The sequence below is a fragment of the Ischnura elegans genome, assembly GCF_921293095.1.
Source record: "Ischnura elegans chromosome 13 unlocalized genomic scaffold, ioIscEleg1.1 SUPER_13_unloc_1, whole genome shotgun sequence".
NCBI lineage: Eukaryota > Metazoa > Arthropoda > Insecta > Odonata > Coenagrionidae > Ischnura > Ischnura elegans.
Window position 1 is genome coordinate 865,978 of NW_025791657.1, and position 9,414 is coordinate 875,391.

General features: G+C 35.8%; 1 long non-coding RNA gene across 1 annotated transcript; it reads left to right on the top strand.

Moving 5' to 3' along the window:
- The first annotated feature begins 1,881 nt into the window (after nucleotides 1-1,881).
- On the top strand, nucleotides 1,882-3,150 carry LOC124172287. The gene is made up of 2 exons (XR_006868115.1): nucleotides 1,882-2,153; nucleotides 2,580-3,150. It is a non-coding gene; the product is annotated as an uncharacterized LOC124172287 (long non-coding RNA).
- The last annotated feature ends 6,264 nt before the right edge of the window (nucleotides 3,151-9,414 follow it).

Consider the following 9,414-nt stretch of genomic DNA (forward strand, 5'->3'; position numbering starts at 1 on the left):
TGATCTTTAGATTCTACTGGTTTCAACTGTGGCTTGCCTTGAAGCAGGTTTGAATGTATTTTAAAAGCATCAGTAATATCCTAAGGCAGAGGAATTTCACCATCATTTATGACTATCATATCCTTCTTCGCTGAGTTCACATATTTTTAGATTGGTACCACCGCATTTCTTCACTCCCTAAGTACTAGCAGTGCAGCCACTATTTCATCAGCCGTGATGTACCCTTGAAATCATCCATATCTTTAATACTGTAATCTTTATTGGACTTACTAAGCTTAGAAAATATTATACCCTACTTCTCATGTTAATTAATATTCTTCAGTTACCATCTTGACATTTCTTCCGGTTTACTTCTGAGGCGTAAAACTTTCCTCACTTTTTCATCTGGATGAATTTTGTGACAACAAGCCGACCAAAAAATATAGAAATATTATTAATATGATAATTTAGAGAGTGATAAAGAGGAAATTCAGAGAACTATTTAACTGACATCTACCCAATTGAACTCTGATTCTTAGCCTTAACCATCTAAGCGTGAGAAGAAGGAATGGCAAGCACTGAGAAAAATCCAAGTTGCGACCACAGCAACACTACACCTTCTGTCATACTCCTTCAACTTATACGTTTATAAACCTGTCATTCTATCGTCTCTAAAATTGAATGCATGAAAAGCTGAATTCAACGTCTACTAAGTAATATTTCCAGCGAATGATCTTGCCGTGTACCGGTTCCACGTAGGTGCGCAACAATTTGGCTGAACTAAGTGATGAAGTGTTGAATCTAAAATGCGTAGAGATGACCATATGGAATTCCCAATGCCATTCACACATTACTTTGTTTTCTCACAATCTCTGAATACCACACAGAATACAGGGATTGAATTTCGAAATGCTCTTAAATTATTTACCGAGATTTGGACGTGGATGGCCAGTAGACTACCTGACCACTCCAGGAAATTCTTTGTTTGCAAGTTTCAGGATAGTACTCGAACAAACGGAGAACGCATTCCTTCCGCTGCCGCACCCCGCTGTGAATGATGCGTGTATTCCGTCAAAAATACAAGGCAGTCGTTGCATTCAATCCATGCGTGTAATGTGGATTAAACCAGCAGTGCAATGCACCATCCGTCGGATGGGACATTAAACTTTTGCCCCCTTGGCGCCATTCGTTAAGAGTTGCATAATGCCGACGCCGGGTTTCTGTCCACTTTTCATTCTGTTTATTACCCCAAGCTGATCCATTTCCGTTTCCCATTGAAAGCATAATCTGTCTATGGGGTGGATTTCCTTCCCACTTATTAACTTAAATGTCATTATTCCGTCCCCACCCCTGCAGAAGTCAGTTTACACTCGGAATATCCTAATACACCTAGAGAGAACAAATGAAAACAAAATCGCCCATAGAAACGTTATTATATAGCCCTTGCTTCATTTCCTACCCTTTCCAGCACATTATTATTGAGAAAAATTAATAAAAATATTTTTATTGAGGTAAAGAAGATAAGAAAACAAAAGGAGAGGATTGAACTCCAAATTCCTACTTTAGCATTCGACCACCCAGCCACCAACCCTAGTAGCACAAAAAGGATTATATCTGTATATTTTTAAGATTTCGAAATACATCGGTATACATATTTGCAAATCTGTATATCATACATATTTTATACATGTCTGATGATCCATGGTTACACCATAAGGATATTAATTGTATATTTTAAAGATTCTGGTATACATCATATACAGATACACATATGTGTATTATATATATATATTTATCATATATTTTAAAATCTCTGCTTCTCTTTCAAACATCGCTTCATAGCAACCGAAACTTTGTTTACATTCGTAGTTACGGCATTGTGTGCCTTGTATGTCCCGTAAAATAGTGTTTTTCAAGCAAATTTACATTGAAGTGCGTTATGGAAGAAATAATACGTGTTTCGAAGATAAGATTGGCGAAAAGGGATCGAAAGAATACTGTTTCATGCCATTGTGTATCCATCAAAATGAATTCAACGCCGGATTAAGCTTTTGTAAACAAACCAATTACACCAGATTCGCGGAAAAAGTGGCTCTTATAGCGGCACGAAGAGATTTAAAGAAGATGCCTTTGTCAGCATTAACCCTTCTCACTGCTGTGCTGGCCATTTCAATGTAAGTAAATGGAACATTATTTTCACGGCCTGTGTATCTACCCTATCTGGACAATCAATGAACCACTACTTTCAATCCAATAATTATTTAAGATTATTCATCTCTGCATAGGTACAATTTAGATTGATCTTTGCTTTTGCTGGCATAGTGGAAGTACAATCCTTTCAGACAGATTTAGTTGAAAATATTATTTTTCTCGCGAATTCACATTGTTAATAGTTCTTTGTGGCAAGTAAAGTCTCTCTCTATTATCTCGTAGGTATATGGAGGGTTTTACTTGAAAATGAATAACTATTGAGAATATGTCGAATAATTTTACTAATTGATAACCATTTTAAAACAAAGCCATCGATTTAATTCTCTGCGATCGTAATCATCTAGGTATTGATTTGTGTTTTTAGTATATTTTTCACTAATGCCTTACAGTTGGAAGAGGACGCAGAATACTACATGTACTGGAAAATGATGGGATGCCATTTGAGGATAAGGAAAAAGAATAATGCCAACATCGGAACATATCAGTTTCTCCTGGTTGCCCTGTAATTGTGATGAGAAAAATTCTTCAACTCCTCCAGAACCATGATGAACCCAAGGAGGTGCGAATAGACCATGCTATCCCCGGAGAGGATAATGTGAAGGCTGATGATGATAATTCGAATCAATTGATGCATGAGGACTACATTCTTCCTAGCACAAGTGAGGCTCCCACTTCTACAGAAAAGTACTGACTCGAATGAAGTACATATATATATATATATAGAAGCAATATGTGCTAAGTAACAAGTGGCTGTGCTAGAACAATTGCAACTTCTCCAGTCAAAGTTGAAAATTAGTCTCTTGCTTTGCCCACCCTTGCCAAAAATTTTGAAAGTGACGTTCGTGATTGTACCTCCAATAAAAACTTGAATTTGTCATTTGAAAGTGTCTGTAGTGATTCCTCAGACCATTCAAAGGATGAGGAAAGAAAATAAAGGAAATCTGTGTCAAACGCATAATATTTTACATAGAAATCCTCAATTCTACTTAGGTATTCCAGTTTATATTATTATTTCCTTATTATCTGACCGTATTGATGCATCTACTAGTGATCTCATGAGATGCTTAAAAAAAATAAAATGATTCCGGAAAGGTTCTAGCCCATGAATTTGGCAGTCATTATTCCTCTATTAGCCACATTTTAAAGTCTGTTTTGCCTCTCATACAAAAGTATTATGAGGGACCTGCTTCAGAGATTGGACACTACTAGAGAAATGCACTACCAGTCAGCACAGCGGCGGATACATATGGGGGCGCAGAGGGCACGCCCCCCCCTTTGCGGGGCTGCCAGCATTGCCAAACATTGCAAAACCATAATTGTAACTCTTTTATATCATTAGAAGCATTGTCTTGTAAATGCGTATAATTTTGCACCCCCCCTTGAGTTTTTGCTGTATCCGCTACTGAGTCAGCAAACTTGTATTGGATATTTAACCATAGGTCTCGCTGATGCAGTGTACCAATCCTTGAAGAATCGAAATACATACAAATGCGTTATTACACCATTCAAATGTATGTACCACTTACTATGTATTTGATGTGAAACCTAGATGTGAGGGTTAGCATTACCTTTTCCTTGCACAACTCAGATGGTAGACTATCCTTCTTCAAAGCACTATGGAGGGTGGCCCTACCATTTGCCTACACTCACTGTTTGATAAAGCTTCCAAAGCATTTTTAAACCTCATCCCTGAAATTTGGAACTGCTTTAACTTCAAGCTATGGACATTAGTAGTCATACATTTTACTATTTGCATATCAAATATCAAGATGACACTGGGTACACAGCACAACCAACATGTCACGATTTTCTAGCTCATTAGTAGAGGTTTGTGGAAGACTCAGCATGATATTATTTCATACAGAACTTCTCTAATGATACCAACAAATGGCTGAAGCTGTGAATATTCTTGGTAAGTAACTGAGCAAACAATTATGCTTTTGCAGAAAGAGATGTGTGCAAAATCGATGCATAGTGGTGAATATTTTAAATTGATTGTAGGAATTGTTCCAGTAAAGTTTTCATGGAAGTTATTTTTTCCACAGAAATACTGTTCTCAGTTTCGTAATTTAGGATATAGTGTTGTATTTGTTTTAAAACTTGACCTTAAGTAATTGGAAAAGTTTTCTTAAGTTACTTAACCTTATGTCAAAAGTTCTTAACTAAGTTTTTCTTAAGTTTGGTAACTGTTTCAATTTACTTTCAATCAATTGTTAACAGTTTTTCTTTTAAGGTTTGTTCAGTTCGAGTTATGCCAGTATTATTTAGTGTTGTGTTAAACCCAGAAATAAATCTCAATTTATAACTATCCACAAAGAGAAACAGAGATTTTGTTACATGTGATAAATATGTATATAATATGGATATCTGTATATGATGGATACCAGAATCTTTAAAATATACAAATAATATCCTTATGTTGTAACCATGGATCATCAGACATATATAAAATCTGTATAATATACAGATCACAACAATGTACACATATTTAATCTGTATAAAATCCATATTATTGCAGCAGATATAATACGTATTATATCTAGATATTATATGCATGGTAGAGGACATTTGCATGGATTTTATACAGATATAATATGTATACAGGGTATACAACGATACGTATTAAATCTAGATATAATCCTTTTTGTGCTACTAGGGAATGTCCAGAAGAAAGTGATAGGAAATACGTACATGCGATGTAGACCCATTTTTTTACGATTTTCGATGGCTTTTTTCATGAAAAATTACAGGAGGTGCACTGTTTTCCTTCAGCATCTTGAATTGATAGCCATGATCTGTCAAATCGGAAAATTTGAGCTCAGTCGGCCACCCGAAGATCGTGTATTTCCCTTGTGAGAGAAAAAGTTGCCTGCAGTAAGATTCCTCAGTTAATCTTAAGGAAATATCATTTAAAATTTGTAGTACATCAATGCTTTGAAAACGGTAATTTTCAAAAATTTAAAAAAATATAAATAATTTTAATGAAACTTTTGACGAAAAACAGTAAATTTTAGGGCATTTCAAAATGTCAGTAAACCGAAGAAAATATTATCCTGAAGTGTAGGATATTTCTAAGAACTAAAATTCCATAATTTTGCATATACGCAACATTGAGTTTACCGCTTGGTAATGGGTTTACCGCTGTACTAACGCTCAATTTTTTGCAGAGTAGCTCCAATGCATGAATAAATTTGACCTGTTAATGTTTAACTGCATTTCAGATTTAACTATTTGGTTATAAAACCCAATGGAATCTCATTCAAGGACAGCTCCCAATGGACTATGTATAATGCAAGAAAATTCTATTGAATTCTGACACCCGATTGGTGGACACTCCCCTTTGAAGGATGTTGCATCTTAATTTCTCAACCATGTAACCTTTCTTTAGTTTATGATAATGTTCTACTGAAGAATTTAATCAGGTCGGCTAATGTCTAGCAAAATTTTCGCCATGCTTGATTGATATGAACCAATATTTGTAGCTATGTGCATTCGTATGGGAATTCCAGCATACCTTACCTAACAATTTAGCCTTTGGGACTCATTAATTGAAAGCAATTCCCAATAAATCACTGTTGAAGAATACTTAGCATATGATTCCAATTCCTATTTCAATTATTACATACATAGACGTAATAAACATGTAATTTGTTGAAATGAGTGAAAATAGTGTAGTCCAGTTATAGCTTAATGGTACAATTTGGCTTTGATACACACCCCATCCAATTCACTGTTTTGTGCTCTTGGCAACTGTGCATTATTAGGCCTAACAGTTAATCATGGAAGAAGGGAAATTTGGAGAAAATCTGATTTGGTTAAAAAAGACTAAACCCAATATCAGTACCTTGTGTGCAGAAGGTTTTCTTTTGCAGAGTAGTGACAGAGGGTGACCACACAATGCTTACTTATTCTCGTTAGCTAAGACTTCAACACTTAGCTTCACCCAAAATTTTTAAAGGCGGTACAGCGAAGTAGAGGGCATCACCATCATTCAGGGTGGATATGAAAAGTTTGAATTATTTGTATGGTCATATAACGTATAACTGCTAGGTTTATTTTTTCAATAAGATGCTCTAGTGGCACTTAGTACATTGATTCACATTTTACATACTTTTAGTGTTATGAAAATTCATTCTGGACAAGAATTGAAAGTGAGGAATTGTAATAGACATTCTTACAGAGTCACTCATGAATCAGGCTTTACTGTGATTGCTTACAAGACTTAATCTATAGTCAATTCAATCTGGAATACATGCTCCGCTAGTGAAACCGGAAGATGTTAGGTGGCCCTAGGATGGAGTTGGGAAGTAGTGTGGGGGAAGGCTACTGATGAGTTACGAATTGTATAGTTTATCCAATGCAGTTCCTCTTTGCATGGAAAGCCTTTTATTAAAATTGTGGTAGTATTTTGCATTTTGTCTTAACATTCTATCTAACTAGTCTGTTCTTATTGCTTTATATCTGATGAAGGGCAATATCCGCGGATATTTTGATATGAGGCATCGGAGCTTACCATCCTTAATGTTAACCTATGTATGAGATCATTAATACACCATGCCTTTGTACTTGAAATGTTTTTTATAATATTGCAAGGTATAGTGGTTACAAAAGTTTCTTCTGATATAGTGCGATCCGCCCCTAAGAAAATGTGGTGTCCACTTAATGCTTTTGTTGTGGTTGGTTATCCAATACAAAAATTTCTTTTTTTTATTAATTGTTGTTCTTGGAGATAATTTCATATAGTAAACCATATATTTGTGGCCATTTATTTTCCCCCAATGATTAATTAAGCTGGAAATGATTTGTTTGTGAGCTTCAATTACCTTATGGCCTCCGTTGTTCCTGTGACTTTGTATTTTGCATATTTTAAGCCTTGCAATTCGAGGAAGTTTTTGTGTTTGATAATAATGATAATTTTTCAAATCAATGTTTTGTGTATGCATGCCATTGGTGAATCGAGTTTATGATTACTTCTGTTGATGTAAAATTACACTGAGTTATTTTCTGGAGTAGATACTTGTGGTTAACATGCCAAACTTGCCACATTTTCTCTGAGGAGAAGTACCACTCAATTTGTGAAGAATCATTTGGAAACCACCTTAAAAATAAACTAACGCTTTGAAAGCATCTAACCTAAAGGTCAGTCAAAGAGGCTACCTTGATATCTGTATAACGGCTGTTATAAATAAGGGTAAAGAGTTACAGATTTCATCTCTTACTTATTTTTATTGTGAAATTCTTTTCTAGAGCTCCCTGCACCTGTAAGAGCCTCAGCCTTTTTTGCACTCCTTGAACCAAAAATTGGAGCATCACGTTCAAGGAAAGGAAAGAAGGTGAAGAAAGAAACTTTGTCAATTGGAAAAGATGTGCCCCTCAAAAGTCTTGCTCCAAAAAAGGAGACTGTTAGTTCTAGCCAGCCCACCTCCTCCAAGAGTTTAAATCAGCTTTTATGTAAAAGACAAGTGGTGGGGCAAAAGGGAAATAGGATTCTTAAGGAAAACTTAGGAGGAACTAGGCAGAAGAAAAATGTGAGGCAAGCGAGGACAAGGTTCATTTTAGATGGGAAATCATGCACAGGTAGTCGAAACATAGCTAAGAAGTCTTATTCCTGCCATGGATATGAAAAGTCTTTCTCTCAAAAGAGTGACCTTGTCCGTCACATTCGGACTCATACAAAGGAAAAACCTTATTCGTGCAATGATTGTGACAAGTATTTCTCTCAAAAGAGTGATCTCGTCCGTCACATTCGGTGTCATACGAAGGAGAAAACTTATTCGTGCAATGAATGTGACAAGTCTTTCTCTCGAAAGGACAACTTAGTATGTCACATTCGGACTCATGCGAAGGGGAAACCTTATCCATGCAATGAATGTGGAAAGTCTTTCTCTATTAAGGGCAACCTTGTCCGTCACATTCGGACTCATACGAAAGAAAGACCTTATCCATGCAATGAATGTGATAAGTCTTTTTCTACAAAGAATGACCTTGTCAGTCACATTCGGAGTCATACAAAGGAAAAACCGTATTCATGCAATGAATGCGAAAAGTCTTTCTCTCTAAGGTGCAACCTTGTCCGTCACATTCGGAGTCATACAAAGGAAAAACCGTATTCATGCAATGAATGCGAAAAGTCTTTCTCTCTAAGGTGCAACCTTGTCCATCACATTCGGACTCATACAAATGAGAAACCTTATTTATGCAATGAATGTGATAAGTCTTTCTCTCAAAAGAGCACCCTTGTCAATCACATGTGGACTCATACGAAGGAAAAACCTTATCCATGCAATGAATGTGAAAAGTCTTTCTCCCGAAAGTGTGACCTTGTGTTTCACATTCGGACTCACACGAAGGAGAAATCTTATTCCTGCGGTGAATGTGAAAAGTCTTTTTCTCGAAAGAGCAGCCTTGTCATCCACATTCGGACTCATATGAAAGAAAGACCTTATCCATGCAATGAATGTGAAAAGTCTTTCTCCCGAAAGTGTGACCTTGTGTATCACATGTGGACTCATACGAAGGAAAAACATTATTCCTGCGGTAAATGTGAAAAGTCTTTCTCTCGAAAGAGCAGCCTTGTCGTCCACACTCGGACTCATGCAAAGGAGAATCCTCATTCCTGCCGTGAATAAGCAATCTCTTTCTCAAAAGAGAAGCCTTTTCGTTCATATCCGTACTCATAAAAAGGTAAAGCCTTATACATGCAAGGAATGTGAAAACTCTAATTCTTCCAAAAAAAAACCTTCTTTTACACATGCGGGAACACAGGAAAGAAGCCTCATTCTTGCAATGAATGTAAAAAGACTCAGTAGATCCAACTTTTCTTTATTTGCAAGCCCTCAGTGTTAGGTCTTAGTAATCTAATTGGCTTTATTAAGCCATCAAGGTAAATAATTCTTATTACTTCGATTACTGCTTTTTTAAATGGAAAAATTGTCCCATGATGTTGAAAATAATATAACAATGTTCAGTTGGGTCTGCGACCTAATTTCATAAATGTTTGAGTAAATTTACTCTACCATATTTTCAAGGATCAAATAATTTATTTTTGTGTTTTTTACTGCTAATGTTTTACTGGTAGAAAATTATTTACATTTAAATGTAGGCCATGTATCTCAACACTTTCGACAAAAGTTTGAGGCATTTTGTCCTAACAATAACTTTTTGTGTAATATCTATGTTCAATGTGTTATTAATCAATGTTAATTTTTCTTATTGACGTTAGTT